Here is a 24745-nt window from a genome sequence, read left to right on the forward strand (position 1 = left end):
ATGATAAACACATTTTGCCCTTGCTAATCAGGAGAAAAAAATCTTTTTCTTGTCTTCAAATATAAATGGCATGCAATTTATTTCTGTTATTCTTAAAATTTCTTTACACATTCCCCTCAATTATTTTCTGGCTTTGAATTCTAATCTGATTTTTTTCTTACTACATTACCTTTAAAAAAAAAAAAAAATATATATATATATACACACACACACATATATATAAATGTATATAAAATGCAGATATATAGTTTTCTTTGTCTTTCAAATGGAAAACCATCACTAGAGTTTGTGAGTTTGTGTATGTGTATTTACCTTCCTTCATTACCTTGTGTACTGGACCCATGAACTCCAGTTTCAGCTAGCATTTTTTTTTTATGACAGGAATCTTTCTATTGTTATTTCAGTCTTAAATAATTAAGTCTCCTGCATGTTTCTATTTTCTGTATTCTCCCATCGTACTCATACTGCATCTTGTGGATCAATCATCTATGTTACTTATCTTTCCACTTATTGCTTGTTCTATTTATCATCTTGCACTGAGTTCTCTGGGTGAAGCTCTCTTGTTGTAACTCACAGATTCTGTTTTCTGTACTCTCTATTCTGCTATTCACCACTTCACTTGTACTTTTATGTTTGAAAATCCTGTTTTTCATCTGAAAGAATTCTCTTTTGGAAGCAAATTTTTACTTCTTTGCAAAGATGCACCTCTGAAAGATACCGAATTTGCGACACTATATATATTGTCATGTATGCTTAATACACAGCTTCAAATATACAGATTTTTAAAGTTTCTTGTCAGGAACGTATAGCATTTGGGGGATTTGACTCTGCTGCTTCTATTGGTCTGGTAAATCTTTGCATATGTCTGGTGAATCTTCACCTTTGGGAGCAGGAGCAGAGATAGATGTTTATTTAAGTATTATGATGGTTTCTTTGGTGATTTTATAGATCCCTGTTTACATGTATTTTAGTTTCAGACCAAAAAAAAAAAAGATAAAAACAGCTTATATTTTCTGCAGTTTTACTTTGACAGATAAAGGTTCCAGATGCTTAAGAAGAAAGAGTAGGAAATATAGCCAGAAGCAATTCTGCATTCTGGAGCCCATGACTTTCTTCCCTTGTCCGTTAGTATCTGGCCTGCCATGTGTGGTCCAGGCTGCAGAATGACGTGCACGTTGGTCTCATTTGGACTTTCTGAAGCCATGATAGGGACTATCTTTTCACCCTTTGGAGGCTGCTGTGTCATTCACTCTTTCCTAGAGATCCTGGTTACTCCATATTGGAGGCAGGAGACAGATTTCGAAGCCATCCTGGTTTCATATGTGTCATTTACAGCTACTCCAGACTGGCTGAGCCCTCCAACTAGTCAAGCATAAGCTAAAACAGAGGCAGGTGACCCGTAAGCTGCGCTGCTTTGTGACATCATTCATAAAATTGAGGTTTGTTCCCACCGCCTACCCTTTACCCCAGCCCTGCTCTTGTCAGTCTGGGGGTCTTTGTGAGGATCTGCTTATAATTCACCTTCTTCATAGGAAAGTGCATCGTTTTACAGCCAGAAATTGCAGCCTGGTATCCCATTTCTCAGTCTGGACCTCACTGGCATTATGTCTGGAATGTATTCTGTGACATTCTTGGCCTGCAGCTGACAGACCCTCACCCATTTTTATTTTCAGGGTATTTGCATAGTTGGAGTAGTATTTCAAAATTATCAAACCACTGTAAGGACATTGAGAACTATGACAGATTCCACCCAACAACCTTGTTGGTCTACGGGACATAGTACTATCTGAATGAGCAATTCATTAATCACCATGATCTACCATCTCTAAGATGTGACCCCCAAATTCAGGCTTTGAATTTTTCTTTTTTATATTTGGCTTCATAAAACTATAGCTGCCCCCAAGGATCCTGAAGATCAAAAAAACATTTTCCCCAAAGTCTGAAGATCTTTCAGGCAAAGGTACATTTTAATGTAGTTGGATTGATCCCGACCCTTGGGACTCTCTCTTGAGTGTTTGTAGAAGACCTGAAATAACAGTTTATTTACCATTTCCTTTCAAGTTGCTTTGCTCTCACTCTCACCTCCCTTCTTAAGGCACAAGCTGAGCTTCACAGTTCATAATATTTAGAATATTTATCTAAAGTTTAGAATATTTATTTAAAGGCAGTTGTGCTTCCTGCTTTTTCTGGAGCGATGGGATCAATATGTTACTAGATTCCCAAATTTTATTCACATTATGGTGGTGACCCAGTCTGCAGGGAGACAGCTTAATAAGGGGCATTGTCCCCCTGTTGTTTAAAAACGGTTTCCTCCATGAACCTTTTAACTCCGCAAGTTTGCAACCATTAATTCTTAAGGGTTTTGACAAATCTCCCCAGTTAAATATTAAATAATAAATATGGTCCTGTTGGTAACAGGGCTTTGTGAAGTCTGTTTGAAGTGTCCTTTAAAATATTAAATTCAAATAAATGATTGAATCAGAACAAAGGATATATCTTAAGACAAATTCAGCCAAGTCTCTTTAACCTTTGAGTGTTCAACATAGATTAGAAAGCTAGGGCAGCACATGCTTTCATAGCAAATTGAAATGGGATTTTTGAAGCAGGTCTTGCAAATACAGGTAACCCATACCTAGGTTTGATCTGCCTTTGCCATTTTGGGGGAGAGATTTTGCTGCTATTGTTTGATAAGAATGTGAGTTTTTTCTTTTTCTTTAAACACTTACATTCAAAGAAGCAAATCCTTAAAAACACTAGCTTTGGGTGCTATGTTTATTCCTTGTCAATGTCTTCCATATGAAATCTGTTCTGCTTATAATATCTACCACAGTTGGAGCCCTGAAAAAAAATCTGTTTCGTATCTGCCCTTTGCACTTAGCTTATTTTGTTTTACACTTCCCCCCGTATTATCTGCCTGTAATCAGTCTTGCTTACACGCATGCAGTCCTCAGGGAAAAAGACTTGGGGAGATCACCCTGCATTTAGGGGGATCCTGGATGCCTGACACTTCCGCTCTACCTTGTGTATGTAAGGAGTAGGTAAAGGAGAAGGGCGTGGCTTCACCAACTGGGATAAAAAGATAAATAAGCCAAATTCCATCTCCTTCTTACTCCCCTGTCCTGTCCCAGGCTGATTTGGCACCCAGCAGCATCTCTATTCCCAGGTTTGTGCTCTTCCGCAGGGACTCTCTCTGCTTCCTCATCGCTGAGCAAACTCCCATAGCTCTTGATTGAATCTGCCCAGAACAGTGACTGCATATACCCAAGTTTCCAAGTGACACTGTTGGCACACGGCACACCCAATAAAGAAACCTTGTTAAAATAGGATGTAGAACAGTCTGCTTGGCTTCATGGGGGCTGAGGGCGTGTGCTTGTCAGACAGACACCCACCAAACATCTCTGGAATGAACACTTGTAGGCTGCAAGGGCTTTGGAAAGGAGCAGGAATAAAACTCCTGCTTCTCAAATTGCTACAGTGTAGGAGGCCTGTGGGCATCTGTGCCCAGCCTGGTGAGAAGGTGCTCCAACACAAGGAAGTCTGATGATCTGCCCCCTGTTTTGATGTAGACTTTGTCCCTTGCTCTCCCACCCTTATTGATGCTTCATCTAGGGGACAGGGGTTTCCCTTACTTCAGAAATTGATGAATAAAGTAATTAGCTAATACAGGAAAGATTGGAAATTATCCACACCAGTAAAGGGAGGTTTAAGATCCAGAGAGAAACCTCCTTTGGAAACCTGGAAATAAGATGCTCATCTTTCCTCTACAGGAAAGAGAAGTGTCATCTTTGGGGCAGCTCCAGGGTGTAGAATCACCCTTAATGGTTTGAAGCCAGTGTGTAACCTGCTAAGCTGAACTTCTCCCAAGAATCCCCATGCAGACTCAGACTTCACACCTCTTTTCTGAATGGCGTGGGGTTGTTTAAAGGCTCAGACTTCGGTGGCTGTATGTCCATCTTGTTCACACCACTAGGGGTCGTCCTTGGTTTGCTCTGGACAGAGCCAAAGCCAGTTTTTAATACAGAAACTACCAGAAGGAAACTTTGATTTGGATTGCATGCTGGTTTGGGGCTGTGTGGTTTCAGGCAAGATACTCAGTGCCTCTGAACCTCTGATTTCTCATTTTTAAAATGGGATGGTCGAAAGATTCCATTTTTTTGAGGACCTACTGTGTGCCAGATACTGCTTTTGTTTTAGTTGGAATTACTCCAAAAACAAAGTCCAAGATAAGCACTTGGATATAGCCACTTATCTGGGAAGCACAGATCACAGAAAGCAGGAGTGAGGGTCAGAGGGGGTGTGACAAGGGAAAACCAATACACAGGTATGTAATGGAGGGGTTGCTGAGGACCTCAAGGTCCTGATTCCAATGAGACCTCGTCAGAAGGGTCCAGAGTGTGCTCCCAGATGTATCTAGAAATGTCTGGAAAGGTTGCCTCATTTCCCCACTGGCTCCCATCCCATGTGGGTTGAGGATTATCTCTGAGGGTGATATGCTCTCCCACAGAGCAAAGAAGGCTCTGAGACAGAAGGTGGAGACACATGGTGTCTGAAATCAGGCGAACTGTCTCTAAATCAGACAGAAGCCACAAGATGTCATACAGGAACCTGGCCTATGGTGTTCAATGGCATACATATGTGTGGCCTGCCAATCCATTTGGCACTTGCAAGCATCTAATGGTGCTAAATTATATATATGTATATATATACACACACACATATATTATAATATATGTACATCATTATCATGGTATATATTATCATTATTATTATTGCACCTGATGCAAGGGAGGATTTAACAAACAGAGCTCGGCTGCCTGTCAGAACAAGGAGAGTATGTCTTATAACAAAGCACAGCCCCCTCCCCTTGGGACCAGTGTGCTTTGGGGGAGGAGGGAGTGTTAGAAAGAAAGGGACCACCTACCAATGAATCGTTTGGGAGCCATTCAGCTATTCCTAGAGTTGCTACAACCATCCTCAGTGGCCACTTGTTAAATGAATGAATGTAACCATGGGATTTCTCTTTGCTGACCTGAGTAGTTGCAGGATCCTGGATATTTTTGAGATAATCAATTGAAACACCAATTGGCTGAAAACCTTCACCATCATGTAAAATGCCCACGGAATGTGCCTGGCACTGAATTTGTGTACACGTGGATATTAGAGGTTTTTAATGTAATTATTACTACATTCCACAAAATGATACATTTTCAAATCTACATAAATAAACCTGTGTTAAACAAATATTCATTGGACAGACTCATGCTGAAGCTGAAACTCTGATACTTTGGACACCTGACTCTTTGGAAAAGACTCTGATGCTAGGAAAGGTTGAAGGTAGTAGGAGAATGGGGTGACAGAGGATTAGATGGTTGGATGGCCTCACCGACTCGATAGACATGAGTTTGAGCAAGCTCCTGTAGTTGATGTTGGGCAGGGAAGCCTGGCGTGCTGTAGTCCTTGGGGTCGCAAAGAGATGGACACGACCGAGTGACTGAACTGAGCTCAAATAAGTAGTAATTTGATAACATGCCTTCAATAAAAATTTTTTAAGTTTTTATCTAGTGGAATATGTTATGGGTCCATCAGCAGAGCAAAGTTTTAAGTTGGTGGCTGGCATAGCTTCATCGTAGTAAATGACCAATGTGTTTATTCATTAAGGCATGACTATACCTAGACTGCACACATTTATACTTCTACTTGTTTTATTTAGTCACTAAGTCATTTCCGACTCTTTTTTGACCCTATGGACTGTAGCTTGCCAAGCTCCTCTGTCCATGGGATTTCCCAGGCAAGAACACTGTAATGGGTTGCCATTTCCTTCTCTAGGGGATCTTCCCAACCCAGGGATCAAAGTTGCATCTCCTGCATGGGCAGGTGAATTCTTTACCACTGAGCCACCAGGGAAGCCATATTTCTCCTTAGGATTAACTGTACTCCAATTTATCTGCGATGAATTGCTTCAAATTTTTAGTGTAATTTCCCAGAAAGTTTACGGAAGTCTGATCATTTGCCATCTCTTGTTTAGCTTACTTCTTTTGGAGCTTGCAAACAGCAAAAGATATTTTTAGTAAAAGTCTTGACAGCCTGTATGCCATAATGTCCTCAGAGCCTCTACCTCAGTTCCAGCCACTCTCAGCTGTCAAATTATCATAACCTTTGCTGTACCGATATCTGCCTCTCAGCTTCCGGTCTTGTCTGTTTCAATCCAAACCCCTCCTGCCCCCAAAGGGATCCTTACAAATGGCAGATCTTGTCATATATGTCATTCCTTTGTTTGAAATCTTGCAGTAGCTCCTTATTTTTCAGAAGAAGGTGAAAACTTTGACCTTACATGGTAGCACTTCCCCTCCTTTTCAGTCCACTCCAGTCCCCACATGTTTCTGTAGTTCCAGACTACAATGGCTGAGACACTGCATTCCAGGTCTGCGTCTTAGCTGGAAATGTTCCCTCTGCCCTAACCTGCCTCAGCACCTCTGCCTGGTCCTCCCTCCATGTTCATCTCTGCTCAGTGATTTTGTATGTGTTCGCCTGAACCACAAATGAAATAAAAGAAGCCTGCTTCTTTCTAAAAAGATGATTTGGTCAAGCTCTACTAGGGCACAGAGAAGTGGCAGAAAGTTCTAGGCACAGGAAGATAAAGAAGTGATATAATTCCCAACTCTTCCTGAAGTGTATTCACCATGTGTTTAATTTTTTTTTTAAACTGACTTCTAGGAGCACCAGACCTGCGCAAACATTTAAATATATAAAAATTTGAAAGCTTAAGCAAATGCTATGTATGTGATTCTTGGGTTTTCACCACTTTAAATTATCTGATATCCTTTGTTATAGAGAATGAGATTTGATTAACTATCTATAACAGATGTGTTTGTACTCTAGTAAGCTAACTGACACAGGCATTGAATCTTTGCTATTCAATACAATAAGACTTGACATATTTTTCTCAAGGTACAGTGGAAAATGGACCTGATTTTGGTTGAATGAGGTATCCTAAAGCTAAGCTCTTAAAATTTCATAGGTTTAAAAAATCAACAGGCCTACAATTTAATTTGCCATAAAAAAGTGCCTTTTCTCACCAAAGAAGTGAAATTATCCTAGTTCATCCCAAGATTAAATATGACTATGGTTATTAAAATAACTTGCTTACTGTATTTGCCTTATATGAGAAATTGAAGACTTTTTAAGGCCCCTTTCTTTAAAAAATGTATAATTTATGCTACCAGTTGCAAATTTAATCTACATTGTGGTGGCTTAAAACAGAAAATCTTGTATTAAGGTTTATTGTTAGTAAGTTGCTTTTCAGAGAGGTAGCCAACCCATGTGAAAGTAACCTTTATTTAGCGAGCATGTTTAAACAGTCTCCTCTTCATCAGTATACTAATAATACCAAATATGTATTGACGCATTCACTCACAAATTCATTTAATCATATTTCAAAATGTTTACTGAACAGTTATTATTTTTTATGCCAAGCATGCTGTGATAATGAACTTCTCAGGGTCCATATGACGAGTTGATTTTCTACCCGCCATGAGAGTGCTTTGTTCAGACTATCCCTGATGCTCAAGATAGGCAAAAGTAGTTTCTATAGATGATATTTGGAATAGAAGGGCCAGTTCTAAAGTGAAGCATTCACCTCAGTTTTAAGAGGTGCATCATCATCAGGGATGAACAAAATATGGTCCCCCTCCAATTTTTTTTAAATTTATTTTGGCTGTGCTTTGTCTTCATTGATGAGCACAGGCTACCCTCTAGTTGCGGCTTTCAGGCTCTAGAACAGGGGCTCCATAGTTGTCGCACACAAGCTTCGTTGCCCTGTGGCATGAATCTTTCCTTGATCAGGTAGAGCCCCTGTCCCCTGCATCAGCAGGTGGATTCTTAACCACTGGTGGTGGGGTGGGGATGTCTACTCATTCAGTCATGTCCGACTCTTTGTGACCCACATGGACTGTAGCCCCCAGGCCCCTCCATCCATGGAATTCTTTAGGCAAGAATACTGGAGTGGGTCACCATTTCCTTCTCCATTTAACTGCTGGACCACCAGTGAGTCCTCAAATTTTTATTTCTTAAGTTTTGCACCAAAATATTTATCTTAATTGTTGTTTTTGGTTACTGAGTCGTGTCTGACTCTTTGTGACCTCATGGACTGTAGCTTGCCAGGCTCCTCTGTCCATGGGATTTCCCAGGCAAGAATACTGGAGTGGGTTGCCATTTCCTTCTCCAGGGGATCTTTCTGACCCAGGGGTCAAACCCGCATCTCCCACATCTGCAGGCAAATTCTTTACCAGCGACCCAGCAGGGAAACCCTTATCTTGATTACATAAGGGTTTAGTTGGTGTTGCTGTTGGTTTGTGTGTTTGGTTTTATACGCATGTCTGAACAACTGATGTGACTTAGCAGCAGCAGCAGCATCTAATGCCTTATGGGACTTCCCAGGTAGAAAAAAGATAAAGACATGATAAGTAACACAGAGGTCTCTGCCTTATTTGTCCCCAGACTTTCCTGCCTATATATTTTACACCCACATCTATTGCCTCATGAGGCTTCCCAGGCGACTCAGTGTTTATCTGGAGACTTTGTTCTTCCTCTTTATCCTAAATCTGATCCTTGGAAAGAATTTATATTGGGCAACTTCTTAGGAGTGTAAATGAAAATCACCCTTCTATCTTGTCACTGACATGTTAAGTCTAGGATCTGAGTCCAGGTCGATCCCAAGTGGTAGAAATGGTAGAAGCAGAACTTTTGGGGTAGTAGCATTCATATTTTCCACATAAAGTATAAAGGATTTTTTCTTCCATGAGGAGCCATGGACATAGCTTTGTATTTGTAAAATACAGCTAATTTTAATGGACAAGAACAAGAAATTTAGAGCTAATGGTAAACATCTGTCCATGATTAACCCCACTTGTACTTAGAGATTAGACAATTGCATCATTTTCAAATTATAATGTTATCTTCAAGTGAAACTGGCCATTCTGGGATCTTGGTCTCAAAAATAAGAAAAAAAAAATGCTAGTAATCAGTTTTAAATTGCCAGAGTTTTGAAAGGTATTTCTTTATAACTATACAGTTTATATTTTTAAATATTTGAGTTTGTTATATTTGTCCCCCAAAGGAATTAAATAAAATAATTCATTTTGTTTCCCCCATTTTCTAATCAAGAGAATATTTAAGACAATCCAAGTTACATGATTTAACCAGTCTAAACATATAGTATTTTAAAGACAATAAAATGACCTGTTTTTCAATAACAGAAACTCTATATCCTGCAGCTCTTAACATACAGCATTGGTAAACTCAGAAAACTTTAACACAGAAATCCAAGCTCAGCCCCTACCTCAAGATTGAAACCCATTTAAATTCCAAGAATAAGTAGCTGACAGAGATAATTTTCATAGATTAACATTTTTCACCTGGGTTTTATATTTCTGGAAGAAATATACACTGCATTGGTTATGCATTGATCAAACTTTTATTGTGCCAGCTGTACTTCATAGACCTGAAAAAGTGATTCAAGCAAAACAAAAGAGAACATAAAAGCACAACTATAATGGTTTTAAATCCCAAAGAGGCAATTACAAGTTTGATTCCAGTGATGCAGCTGGACTCCATTGGAAAATGAAACACCTTATCCATATTAAGTAGTTATGAAGGCTAGGGCTCGGGATGTAAATAATAAATTTGCACTGCAGTCATATTTGTAAAGTACATCCCTTTTAATAAGTGGAAAGAATATGGTAATAAATTTCACACTAATTCATGTGCAAAAGAGAATTTTACAGAGTTCAAATGTGTTAAGGCAGGTAAAAAAATTGAGGTACGAAATAACTAATTATTGGGATAAAACAAATGAGAAAAGATTATAATCATGGGCACAGGATTGGATTGTAACTCTTCAACCACTTGGAGCTGGGTTCAGCCTAATGCAGCTTTTTGTATGCATGATGTTTCTCTGCCTCTTTTTAAAAGAAAAATGAAAGTAAATGGGGCATTGTGCGGCTTCCCAAATTAATTCATAAAAGCCTAGGACAAGACGCTTCTAGAACTAATTATTGCATAGCTTGGAATATCTTTCTCTTCCTCAATTTTTAGATATCAGGATGAGAAGAGTAAAGTATTTATACAGGATTCCATTCAGCATTAAGCAAGCTGGCTGGGGTTCATCCAAGCTCCCCTCTGAGTGCTCCAAAAATGTTCATTAATTCTTTAATCTGCCAAACATTAATGTCTATTACATATCAGGTGCTAGGGATATAAAGATCAGAAGGCACTGCACCAAATCTCAATGTTCCACAGGTTAGTGGAGGAAATAGATAGGTACATGGATATTCCCAGAATAAAATATTGCTAAAGTAGGAAAATTCATTGTTGGGTTGCAGAGTGAAAGACTACTTATCTCTTTGTCTTGGGGAAAGAATTTCAGGCAAAGGTTCAATAGAAGAGTGAAATTTGAGTCGTTTAAAACCAAGTTTTAAAAAGTTTTTGCTCCAAATCTTTCAAATTACTGAGTGTTACCTAGCCTTACCCCATTTTTCCTCAATGGGCCATTCATAAAATTCGATCCCCATTCTTACCAAGGAGAGTCTGATGATTAACCATAGAGTAAAAGATAAAATTGGATTCTTTCCTCATATTAAGCATAAAGATGGATTTAAAGATTAAATGCAAGAAGCCAAATGTTAAACATTTAGAAGAAAATATAGGATGATGTTTTAGGAAGTTGGAGTAGGAAAAAAAATTCTTAATCAATCCTCCCAAAAAAATGCAAGACCAGATGGAAAAGAGAGATAATTTTAACAACATTAAAATTGAAATTTTCTTTTCATCAAAAGGCAAAAAAAAAAGAAAAAAAAATCTAGGAAGACAACCCACAGACTAGAGAGAGATTTCTAACTTGTATAACCAAGATAGCATTAGCATTCTGAATGTATTGCATTTATAAAACAATAAGAACAAAATTAAAAAGTAGAAAAATGAGTAAAGAAATGAAACAATAGAGAAACACAGGAAAAGATGCTCAACTTCTGTAATCAGGACAAATGTAGATAAAAACTTACATTTCATACATATCAAATTGACAAAAGTTAAAAAAAACACCTGATGGTACAAACTCTTGGCAAGGAAATGGGGTTAGAGATACTCTCATATGCTGCTGGTGGGAATGTCAACTGGTATAACTACTTTTTAAAAAACAAAACAGCAAAATCTAGTAAGGATGAAGATGTACATACTTTAGGGCCCAACAATTTTACTTCCCAATGAACATTATAGAGAAACTTCATACCCACACACACACATACAGCATATGTCTGGGAAGGACATATTTTGTCTGCAAAGGAGCCAAAATGTCCATTAAAAGGAGACTTGATAAATAAAATGTGGCATGCTCATATAATGAAATACTACATGGCAGTGAAAACTAATTAACATGCAAGATATGGAAAGAAAAAGGGACATAGTAAAAATGAAAAGAGAAATGAACCATGAATATAACAGAGAAGCTGAACTGGGACAATGCTTGTATTTTTTTCATAATAGAAGATCTTAAGGTGGGGAATGGAGTTTGAATGTCTACCCAGGACAGAAGATGGGCTACTTACAGCACATGCAGGACAGGAAAGAAAGACCAGAGCTCTACATATGAAGTTTCTAGCTTCAAAACCTTCATCATCTGGAAAATCTCCATACACTAGTCTGGTGAAGGGGCAGAAAAGTTTGCTTTGGGAGAGAAGGAAGATATCCACAAAAACTTGTAAATCCATGGCTAATTCATTTCAATGTATGAAAAAAACCACTGCAATGATGTAAAGTAATTAGCCTCCAACTAATAAAAATAAACGGAAAAAAAATAAAATAAAATAAATTAAAAAATAAAAAACAACAAAAAAACTTGAGATCCTATGCCTGCACCACAGCAGTGAAGGGTCCCAAGTGTACCAAAAGCATGGTGAGGAAACTCCACATGGAGTAATCAACATAAGAACTATCCTCAAGAACTATAGTTAACAGAATTCAACCAGCCTTTACAATAATGAAACTCAGCTTCAAATCAGCTAAATGCTGATATTTAGAAGCAAAATAAATTATCTCTGGAAGAAAATAACATCACTCTGAGCCTTGATTTTTTTTTTCTATGCACAATGTCCATCACTTAATAAAAATTATCAGGCATATTAGAAAACAAGAATAAAGAATGAAAAACTAAGAGAAAAAGAAACAAGCTTCTAGGGAATCCTGATATTGAAGTAATTATGTGCAGACTTTTAAGTAAGTAATAAATTCAAGAAAATATATAGATGAAGAATTTCACCAAGCAATTGTGTGCACACAGGCACACACATGCACACACATAATCATACGGGAATTCTATAATTTAACAACAATAACTTAAATTATGAAATAGATAGGCTCCACAGATTAGATACAGCCATAGAAAAGATTAATAAACTGAAAACTAGGTCAATACAAATATCCACACTAAAACGCAGGGAGAAAAACAGATGAAAATCACCGGGAAAAAAGCCCCAACAACATTAAAAAAAAAATAGGAGACAAAATGGGTGCTTGAGGTGACACATTGTCAGACTGTTTGGGAATTGCTTATCCAAGCTGCCCATTAAGTCAGAGATGGGCCTGGAGCATGTGGCACAAGATACACAAAGCCTATACTATAAAATACAATGGTACTTATACTCCAATTAAAATATTATGAGAATTATCCAAGTAGATTGAAAAGCAACAACCATATGCTACTTACAAGAGAAACAACTTTAAAATAGTGATGCTGAAAGTAGAAATAAAGGGATGAAAAAAAATATATTCTAGTGCAAACTTTCATAAAAAAATAAAAGGAGCAACCCATTTAGAAAGATGAGGTAATTCTGTATTTTTATAGAATCAAAGCAAAAGTGATCGAAATAAAGTTAATCAGGGAAGAATGAAGTTAAGCTAGTCATTGAATAATCTCAACATATTCATGTAGAGAGTATGCACTGTGATGAAATTAGAGGCAAATGTCTCTGAGGTGTGAATATGGCAGTGCCAAATGGCTCCCGCCTTGCCTGTAACAGTACCTAGAATTCTGCATATTGAGATATGTTCCTTAGAGACTTTTTAGTCTTGGGGCTGTGTGGATAGCTAGAAACAGAACCTCCTGAGTGGGAATATCATGGCAGTGGGGCTGGGAAAGAAAGAGAACCCAGGGAAGGGGTCACAATAGATTGAGTTTATTATTTCCTTATGTCCACCCTGCTGTTTATACCTAGAATCTGCATAGCCAGCTATTTTTCCCTATACCTTTATGACAAGCATTTGTACATGCTTTGCTTGTCATTTTTAGTTTTTTTTACAAACTAAGATACAGTCCTACACTTATACTTATTTGCTTCTGAACATCAAGTAGAATGACTGTTCACTGCTGTCTTACTTAGAATCATTTGGGTCTTAGAATTAAAATTTACAATGTTTCCACTTCATCAGGCAGCAACAAACAATGACACCTATTTCCTATGGCTGTGTTCTTTGTTGTCTTGTAAAGCTGAAATAAACATTTCTGATAGGATTGTACACCATTACTGTGTTAAAGTACATATAGCAAGTGTGCATGTATTGTGTTAATGCAGATCTTGGGGATTTTTTCAAACTTGAAAAATGCCAGTTATCTTTAAAAAGGTTTTGTTAGCCTGAAGCCTTTTCACCTGTCCCATCTAATATGATGTAGACTGATCTATAAAAATCAAAAGTTATTAATGGATGCCATAAGCTCGAGGCAGAATAAATTATGTTATGTCCTTTGACTTGGATATTCAGTTGAAAGGAACATCGTGGCTTTAAACATAGGCAAGAGGCAGTCCTGCATCTTCAATCCAGTGCATGAGGACCCTGTCAGAGTGGCATTACCCACGGGAAGAATTTTGTCTACCTGTGAAGGGTTTTGTTCTTGGAGTGCAGAACAGTAGAGCATAAGTCTTGACTGTAATATACCAGCTAACAGTTGTTAGGCAAGGCATCTAATTTTCTGAGCCTGTTTTATTCATGCATAATATGGGGGATGGTTTCCACCCCAAAGGATTGTTGACTGACTAAGAAAACTCATGTAAAACCCAGTACAAGCAGAGAAGTTGAAATCTAGAAGTCATTACCATTCAGAGACTTACCAAGAGGATCTGTGCAGAGGCCTCCCAGGAGGAATCTACACCAAGACAGGAGAGATGTCAAGGGTAGTTTCGAGATTATTGTCCAAGGGATGATTCTGGCTAAGTGTAGTGTCCATCACACAGGCCATACTGTGGTGGATGAGCCCAAGCCTCATTACTTCTGCCTAAATCTCAAGAGGAGCAATGCAATAAGAACAAGTCAAAAGTGGAACCGAGGGCATTAAGATACTGCAAGAAGTCAGCATTGTGTTGCAGCCCATGTGTCATATGTGGCACAGTAGTTGCAGGTCGCTGTTCACCCATGGGCTGAGTGATGGCACAAATCATGGGCATGGTAATGAGCTGGGGGAGGCTTGGGGATACGTCACTTAGGAACTTTGAACCCTGTCACAGCAGACATCCCACTGCTGCTTGAGCAGGATGGAAACAGGTTTGACTCATGCATGGACTCACCAGAAGGACCCATCTTCGGAACCAATATGGAGGTATATGAGGCAGTGCTCAAGTTTCCACTAAGAACTCGGGAAGGGTGGAGCCAAAGAAAAATGTGCTCTTTCCAGGCTGGTCTGGCTGCGCCACCCAGGTTATCTTCCCATTCTGGTGAAACCCCTTGATATCTGCAGTCCAGATATCAAATTCTAGTTCCTCTCTGGTTGCTTGCCATCAATTTTTTACCTTTTCTGTGTTTGTCTATGTATCATTTACATCATTCTTAGGATATGATTAACCACACATCATTTCTTTGGACATATTATTAGTTGGATTTTGCCCAACCTTTAGAATATTAATATATAGAATGTGGAATATGGCTTTCATACTTTCACACCTTTTTCTCTCCTATTCCTCAGACTTGTTCCTTTAACTCCTCTCTCTGGGTATTTTTGGTTCTCCCTTAATACTTTCATTTTCCTCCAGCTTTTATCACCCACTCTTTGTGGATGCATGTTTTATCATCTATTATTTGCTCTTATAAAGATGCTTTTGCAGATCTAACAGTGTCCATGCAAGCAGACTTATGTATCAATTGTTCACTTTTGTCCCCTGCTCAGGAAGATTTGAAAATTATTCTCTTACATATTTTTACATTGTGTTTCCCAAAGTGATTTTTAAAGATTTTTGCTTTTAATGAGATTTTTGTTAGTTAAAATGTTGAACATATTTTTAAAATTTATTTCATTTTAACTAAAGGATAATTGCTTTCAAGAACATATTTTTAAAAAATCCTTGGTATTTTTAATACTAAATGATTTTGTTGGAGAACCGAAGGAATGAAAAGCACCCATCAAACTGAGATGGCATTTTAAGACCAAAAATAAGGCAGGCAGCTCCATATAATCAGTAGATCAGTTTATTATACAGTAACCTACTCCCTGGGAGAGAGCTAAATCTGGTGGACAACAATCCAGAAGCTGAATTCTGCAATACCAAGGGGCCATTAGGACAAATTTATATTTAACCTAGGGCATGGAAGTAGGAACTTGGAAATGAGACATTCATTCTAAGTCAGGATTTATGAAGTGGGTAACTAGTTTTGTGGCTAGTGGGAATATGTCAGGGAAGGTTTTCATCATTGTTTTGGGACCAACAGTGTAGAGGCTGCCTGATCCTAATGATCATTAAACAGTATCTATTAACTACAAAGCCCTTGACTATACAGTGTATAGAATAGTGACCCTGGGTAGGGTCCACAGAAGGACCAGAGAAAGTTTAAGGGCCCAATATGGTGTTAGTTGGGCTTCCCTGGTGTCTCAGCAGTAAAGAATCTGCCTGCAATGTAGAAAAAACAGGAGATGTAGGTTTGATCACTGGGTTGGGAAGATCCCCTGGAGAAGGGCATGGCTTCCTGCTCCAGCACTCTTGCCTGGAGAAGCCCTTGGACAGAGGAGCCTGGTGGGCTTCAGTTCATAGGTTTGCAAAGAGTCGGACATGATGGAAGCGACTGAGCACACATGGCCCGACTCTCTGCAATTCCTTGAACTATAGCCAAGCTCCTCCATCCATGGGATTTTCCAGGCAAGAATTGGAATGGTTTGCCATTTCCTTCTCCAGAGGATCTTCCCAACCCAGGGATCAAACCTGGTTGTCCCACACTGCAGGCAGACCCTTTACTTTTTGAACCATCAGGGAAGCCCAACAGACATATAGACGACTTCAACAGGGTCTTTACCAGGAAAGTGAAATTTGGTGTATCTATAATAACAATCAAAAGGAACATTTTTAGAAAATTGGAAACTTTTGTTTTCAAATCCGAATGAGATTGGGCACACATTATATTTCAAAATTAGTAGCTTTTTATTTATTAAAAAATTTATAAAATGACATGAATAAAGAATGAGAGAAAGGTCAAGAAGAAGGAAGAAAGGGAGGGAAGGAGGTTGGGAGGGGCTATCCTGTATAAATAAGCACTTTTATTTGAAATCACATCAATTTCATAGTCTTTCTCAAAGGAATTTATAAGCACAAGTTGGAACATGGAAACATTCTAAAAGTCATGTAAACAGCTCCATGACTATGCCTTATGAATTCAGTAACCATTCTTTTTGAATGGTTATTATGTGCCATGTGGGGATGCTTAGTCGCTCAGTCATATCCAACTCTTTACAACCCCATGGACTGTAGCCTGCCACACTCCTCTGTCCATGGGATTCTCCAGGCAGGAATACTGGAGTGGGTAGCCCTTCCCTTCTCTAGGAGTTATTATGTGCCAGGGCACTGTATTTGGCTCTAGAAAGTGAAACACTTGACTTCCATTTCTGTATTTTCAAATGTAACTCTAAAACAATGTTTACACTAGGCAGTCCTATAAGAAAAAATGTCTTTTCAAACAAGATAACAGATGCTTCTGCCTCAAGGATTTGTGCTGAGTTATTTTTCTAAATGAGGGAAGGTTTTGTGATGATTTACTCTTATCTTGTGGCACTGTGGCCAAAGGAAATGGTTTGGGCAAGAGAGTTTTGTTGCAGAGTAGATGTATGGTTGTTGGCTGTGAAACACAATGAAAACAAGAAAACAGAGTAGAACAATACAAAACAATAGTTTGAGCTCATAACTTCATTCATTGTCTTATGTCTAGGTGAGTAACTACACCATTGTGGTTATCTGGGTCATTAGGATCTTTTTTGTATAGCTTTTCTGTGTATTCTTGCCACCTCTTCTTAATCTCTTCTGTTTCTTTTAGGTTCTTACTGTTTCTGTCTTTCATCATACACATCCTTGCATGAAATGTTCTCTTGATATCTCTGATTTTCTTGAAGAGATCTTGTCTTTCCAATTCTGTCGTTTTCCTCTATTTCTTTGTATTGTTCATTTAAGAAGGCCTTCTTATCTCTCCTTGCTATCTTGTGGAACTCTGCATTCAGCTGGGTATGGGTATATCTTTCCCTATCTCCCTTGCCTTTCACTTCTCTTCTTTCCTCAGCTATTTGTAAAGCCTCCTCAGAGAGTCACTTTGCCTGCTTGCATTTATTTTTCTTGAGGATGGTTTTGTTCACTGCCTCCTGAGCAATGTTCTAACCTCTGTCCATAGTTCTTCAGGCACTGTGCCTATCAGATCTAATCCCTTGAATTAACTCATCATCTCCACTGTATAATCATAGGGATTTAATTTAGATCATACCTGAATTGCCTAGTCATTTTCCCTACTTTCTTCAATTTAAGCCTGAATCTGGCAATAAGCAGCTCATGATCTGAGACCTAGTCAGCTCCCGGTCTTGTTTTTACTGACTGTATAAATTTTTCCATCTTTGGCTCCAAGGAACTTAATCAATCTGATTTTGTTACTGACCATCTGGTGATGTACCTGTGTAGAGTTATCTCTTGGGTTGTTGGAAAAGGGTGTTTGCTATGACCAATGTATTCTCTTGACAAAACTCTCTCAGCCTTTGCCCTGCTTCATTTTGTACTGCAAGGCCAAATTTGCCTGTTTTTCCAGATATCTTTTGATTTCCTACTTTGGCATTCCAACCCCCTCTGATAAAAATAACATCTTTTTGGGGTGTTAACTTTAGAAGCTGTTGTAGCTCTTCATAGAACTGATCCACTTCAGCTTCTTTGGCATCAGTGGCTGGGCATAGACTTAGATTACTGTGGTGTTGAATAGTTTGCCTTGGAAATGAACCAAGATCATTCTGTTGTTTTTGAGATTGCACCCAGAGGGCTACTCCATTTCTTCTAAAGGGTTCTTGCCCATAGTAGTAGATATAATGGTCATCTGAATTAAATTTGCCATTCCCATCTATTTTACTTCACTAATTCTTAAGATGTCACACAGTCTTGCCATCTCCTGCTTGACCGTGGCCAATTTACCTTGATTCTTGGACCTAACATTACAGGTTTGTATACAATATTCTTTATAGCATCGGACTTTACTTTCATCACCAGACACGTCCACAACCAAGCATCATCTCTGCTTTGGCCCAGCTACGTCATTCTTTCTGGAGCTATTCATAATTGCCCTCTGCTCTTCCTCGGGGCAGGGGGTGGTGGCTCATCTTCAAGTGTCATATCTTTTTGCCTTTTCATACTGTCCATGGGGTTCTCCAGGTGAGAATACTAGAGTGGGTTTGCTATTTCCTACTCCAGTGGACCACATTTTGTCAGAACGCTTCACTATGACCTGTCCATCTTAGGTGGTCCTGCATGGCACTTCTCATAGCTTCATTGAGTTATGCAACCCCTTCTCCATGACAAGCAGTGATACATGAAGGGGTGAAATGAGATAGTACATGCAAAAATAGCAGCCCACATTTGTAGACTAGACACTACTCTAAGCACTTTACATATTATCTTATTAATAACAATCACAGGAGATAAGTGCTATTTTTGTCCCTTAGCAGATGAGGAAATGGAGGCATACGTAGGCTAGTAAGTATCAGAGCTGAACTTTGTTTCCCAAGTCTGCATTCTTAAACACTCTTTTTATTTGGAGCATCAACTTGAACACAATAAACTCCTACTTAAGGTGAACTAGAAATATTATTATTATCCCTTAGCTTTCTTTCAGTCCAAAGTTTTCTGTCTTCTCAAGGTGTCCTTTGAAATTCTTACAAAACCAGAATGAGTGATGTCAAAAGTCAGTTTGTGCTTGCAGTGCATTTAGGAGTACATCTAAACATAGGTCAGGACTTCCCTGATGGTCCAGTGGCTAAGAATCCATGCCCCCAATGCAGGGGCCTGGGTTTGATCCCTGGTCCGGGAACTAGATTCCACATGCAAGAGTTCATATGCCATAGCTAAAAGCTCCCACATGCTGCAAACAAGACCTAGCACAGCCAAAAGAAATAAACATTAAAAAATAAAAATAGGTCATATACGTAAGGATAAAGGTCACCCATAATAAAATGATTGTGAAATTACTACCTCCTGATTATGATTGAAATGGTGCTGATGAGGGAAACTTTTTTTTCCTCTTCCTCCTGAAAGTTAAGGATATTTATTTACTTATTTGTTTGTTCATTTATAGGCAGAATGGGCATTTTTGTTCAGATTTCTGATATTTAATTGAGGAGTCAGAAGAGTATTTCCACTAATGTAGTAATCACAATCTTTAAAAACAAATTGCCCATTGTCAGACAACCAAATTAACTGGCATAAACATTTGACAAATTGTAAAACAGTTGATTAAATCAGTTGCCAAATAGAACTCCATTCAGATAACTTCATGTTCAACACATTTTAGCACAGATTACATGAAAAATCTTTATTTAGCAAAAGCTGAGATCAAGATTGTTGTCCTACTTTTATTTTCTCAAAGACAATGTGATAATAATAATTTGACTATCTTTGGTATGAATAATTTCTGGGTTCAGTTCCCTAGAAACTGTGTTTATTTCTGCCAGTAAAGGATATAATTCTATAGCAGAAAAGGATGATAGGTTAGAGATTTTTTTTAAAGATGTCTTATGTTGCAGGTGATGACCACAAAAGTCAACTGATATTTGCAAGGCTATACTGCAAATACAGGGTCAGAATCCAGGACTCCTGCCTTGCTGGCTCTTGTTCTTCCTACAACAATAACTTGCCTCATTATTTTTTTTGAAGATGTCTCATGTTTTCTAAATCCATAATTCCTTGGACATATGCTCCAGGAGAGACACTCTATGGCCAGATTAGTGCTAGAGGTGCTTCATTCCCAAAGCAGGGGCAAGCCTGGAAAAAGCACAGGGTTGGACTTCTTCTGCCTGTTACCAGTGGTCTGGTCCTGGTGCCATGTGGGTGCCTCACCTCTCAGGCTCAGGTCAGCGCTGCCATTGTCACCATCTTCCCCTGCCTTATGAACTGCCATAATGACAATCTTCTCTTAAAGTGGTCCTGGTTCAATTCACGCTAAGTAGCAGCACTGAAAATGAAGGCACTATTTTCCCCCCTTCTTTCCAAGAGTTGTTACTTTGTGCTTGCTAGAACTTTTAGAAAATGTTGAATATTAATATGAAGATGGACATTCTGGTCTTCTTGATTTCAAGGCACTAATGAAGTATGTGCTATCTCCCCCCAGCCCTTCACTAATCCAAAATAGGACTCAATCGCAGAATTTTTTCTGCAGAATTTGAACTCTGTTGATACACTACATTTGTATACCTCACGGCTAGTCCCATGAGCTATGGTAAACTGGTAGGAATGAGCAGAGAGAAGATCATTTGCCATTCACACTACAGAATTTTTCTGTGTGTGAAAAGTGTTCTCTGCTATCCCATATCTACTTATGAATTTATCTGATTTTTTTTAAACCAAGATTGAATATTTTCCGCATTTCCAAGATGATTATATGCTTTTCCTTGTTTGTCTGTTATTACAATGAATTACATTAATTTTGAAATGTTAAATTGTTCCTAAGTTTCTGGCTGAACTATTTCTTGGCTGTGGTATATATACTTATATATATATTTTTAACATTTTATTTAGTTTTTTTGGTATCTACATTAGCAAGTGGTATTTACCTTCAATTTTGTGGCACTACCATGTTTTAAGTATCAGCATTTTTCTAACTTACATCATTTGAGAAATTTCCATCTCTTGCTATGCTCTGGAGTTGTATAAAATTTATCTGATTTTTTTTTTTTACAGGGCCTACATTTCTGCCTATAGAACCATCTGGGCTAAGTAAGTTTTGAAATATATTTTCAATTTTGTTCATAGTTATTAATATATTGAAATTTTCTTCCTCTTCAGTTAGATTTTGGTAATTCACACTTTCTTAGAAAATAATTCATTTTATCTGTATTTTCAAATTAAGTTTCAGAGTTACAGCCAGTATTCACTTATGATTGTCACATTCTCATCTATATTCTATAATTCTAAATGTCACATTTTTTTTTCTTTCTTATCATTTTTGCCCACTTTAGAATTGCCTATTTCACTGGTCTTTTCAAAGTATCAATTGTTGTGTTCATTTATTAATTCTATGAACCTTATTTTTTATGTTATTCAGGTAGAGATTTTAAAAAGCTACTATGCTTCTATAAAATATTTCTCTATTGATTTCAATTTGTCCCATGTTTCAATATACTTTTATTTCTTACTTTTATTTATTGTATCACTACTGTAACATTTATCCTTTATTAGTATAATAAGACCCTCTTTATTCAGACTTTTCCCTTTACCTGTGTTGTCTTATATTAACATAGGAATATGCTTTTTTGTGTTAATACTATTACTTGTTCTCACGCAATGTATTACTTTAAGACATTTTCTGTCTAGAGCTGTAACCATGAGTAACTTGAGTAGCCTGAGTAACATGCTAACAATGGATAGCATTATGAAAGCTATCTGGATGAACATACTGCCAACTCTAACACTGTTGGGATTCTGTTAGTGAACTAGAGAGGGAAGATTGATGTTGGATAGGTAGTTATATTCTTTCCACCTTCTTCTTTTAGGGTCTCTTCCTAGGTTAGTTGAAATATATCACCAAATAAGATTTTATAAATAATACATTTTAAAATTTGAAAGTATATTTCCATGTTTTTATTTGTGAAAACCCAGATTTGCCTTGGATCATAAACTTTCCCACTCAAAATCCTGTATTTATTTATTAAAGCTTTATTGAGATATGTTTTACATACCATAAATCCACCCATTTAAAGTGAATAGTACAGGAATTTTTAGCATATTGATGGATTTATGCACCCATCACTACAATCTATTTTAGAACATGTTCATGAACCTAAGAAAACTCCATTCACACTAACAGTCACACCTCATTCCCCTCTCTTCCCGGCCCCTGGCAACCACATATCTACTATCTACCTCAATGGATTTTTCCTATTCTAGACATTTCCTGTAAATGGAATCATAATACATGGCCTTGTGTCACTGGTTTTTTTCACCTAGTGAAATGCTTTCAAGGTTTGTCCATGTTGCAGCTTGTATAAGTACTTCATTCCATTTGTTGCTGAATAATATTCCCTTTTTTGGATATACCACATTTTGTTTATCCCATACAATTACCATACTGTTGATGGATATTTGAATTGTGTCCACTTTAGGGCTATTATGAGTTATGCTGCTATGAACCTTAATGTCTAAGTTTTGTTTGAATGTGTGTTTTCATTTCTGCTGAGCATATAATCATGAGTAGAATTATTGGCTATTAGGGTAACTCTATGTGTAACTTTTTGAGAAACTGTCAAACTAGACAGAGTGGCTGCAGCATTTCACATGCCCACCAGCAGAATATGAGAGTTTCAATTTCTTCACATCCTTGTCAATATTTTATATTGCCTGTTTTTTTTTAATCATAGCCATTTAAACAGGTATGAGGAATATCATTGCAATTTTATGTTGTATTTCCTTAATGACTGATAATGTTGAGTATCTTTTAAAGTGTTTATTTGGCATTTGTATCTCTTCTTTGGAGAAATGTCTGTTCAGAGACTTTGCCCACATTTGATTGGTTGTTGAGTTATATGAGAGGTATATATGTATATTGGATATAATTCTCTTGTTAGATACATAATTTGTGGGTATTTTATCCTTTCTATTGTCTTTTCAATTTCTTGATGGTGTCATTTGATTCACAAAATTTTATAATTTTGTTGAAGTTTATATTGTCTTTTTTGTTCTGTCACTTAAACATTTGGTATTGTAACAAGAAAACTGTTGTCTAGCCCAAGGTGACAAAGATTTGATTCTGTTTTACTTTTGTAGTTTTAGCTCTTACATTGAGGTCTATAATCCATTTTGAGTTAACCTTTGTGGATGGTATTAGGGAGGGGTCCAAATTCATTCTTTTGCATGGGGATAGTTCATTGTCTTAGAACCATTTGTTGATAAAACTATTTTTTCCCAATTGCATTATCTTGGCACATTTATTGAAGATCAGTTGACCATAAGAGGGTTCATTTCTGAATTCTGTATTTCATAATTATTCATCATCATAGACAAATATGCCTATTTGTCTATTGTTACTGTTATATTATCTCAATTTCTAGAGTTTTATAATAGATTTTGAAATCAGTAAATATGAGTCCTTCAACTTTCTCTTTTTCAAAATTGCTATTCATAGATTTCTTCTTGCTTCTGTATCTAACTTAAGTGCTTTATTTTGAGGGACTTTCGTAGAAGGCAATGTACCACTCAGCTCTTTTCTCTGCCTTGCAGTTTTCTGGAATTTTCAGTACCCATGGATATGGGGAGATTGAGACAGGGAAGAGATCAGGGAGCCATCTTTCAGCCATCTTCTGGAGTACTTCAAGAAGTATAGTAGATGAATGGATGTCTCATCCTTCCACAGATGTAGGTCCCACATCTCCAAGTCAGGGAACAGATTGGTGGGGAGAGATTTTTTTTTCTTCTTTTTTTTAAATCATGGTATCATAAAATCTCATTTACTGAAGTTGGGTAGGTTCCTCTCAACCTCATTCCATCTATATCACCGAGGCTGATGTTTAGCCAACACTCTCCACTATGACCATTAAAGTTGTTTGTGGCTAGCATCTGTGATGCCTGGATGAGAAATATTTTTTAATAAGACCCTGCTTATCATCTACGTCAATTCCACTAGATAGCAAGATGTGATTCCTTTTTAGGTTAAGCTTTGCTGGTGTCATGACTTTTCACTTAAGTTGGACTTGAAGCCGTAAGCCAGGTGCCACTTTGCTTTCCATGTCTCCATGGGATGGGATATGAAATTCATGGCGTAGCTGCAGTTTTTCACTGCAACTGAATAACTTCATTTAATAATCATTTTGATTTTCCCTCTGTGTAACTTTTTCCTGAGAGGAGGTTAGACTCTTTGGGAGTTGAATTCATTGTTTCAAATCATTAAGGTTCCAGTTAGTGCTCTGCGACTTTAATTAATTAAACTATACTCAACTTTCCTAAAAATTAAATTTCCTGTATCCCTAGTGAACATTAAGTTCACACTGAATAGAACAAGACATAAATACACCAAAACTTGGGTCTTTCTAAAGTCTCACCTTACTTTTTTTTTTTTTTTTGCCTCTCAATCTGTCTTGATGGACATAGCTTGTGAGTGGGGATATGATGAAGCTGACATTTCATTTCTGCTTTTGTATTTTACAGATTTCTTCTTTTTTTTTTTTTTTGCTAATCTAAATATCTTATCTGGTAATAATATCTGAGAAGAGGGT

This window comes from Odocoileus virginianus, chromosome 1 (assembly GCF_023699985.2).
Source record: "Odocoileus virginianus isolate 20LAN1187 ecotype Illinois chromosome 1, Ovbor_1.2, whole genome shotgun sequence".
Lineage (NCBI taxonomy): Eukaryota > Metazoa > Chordata > Mammalia > Artiodactyla > Cervidae > Odocoileus > Odocoileus virginianus.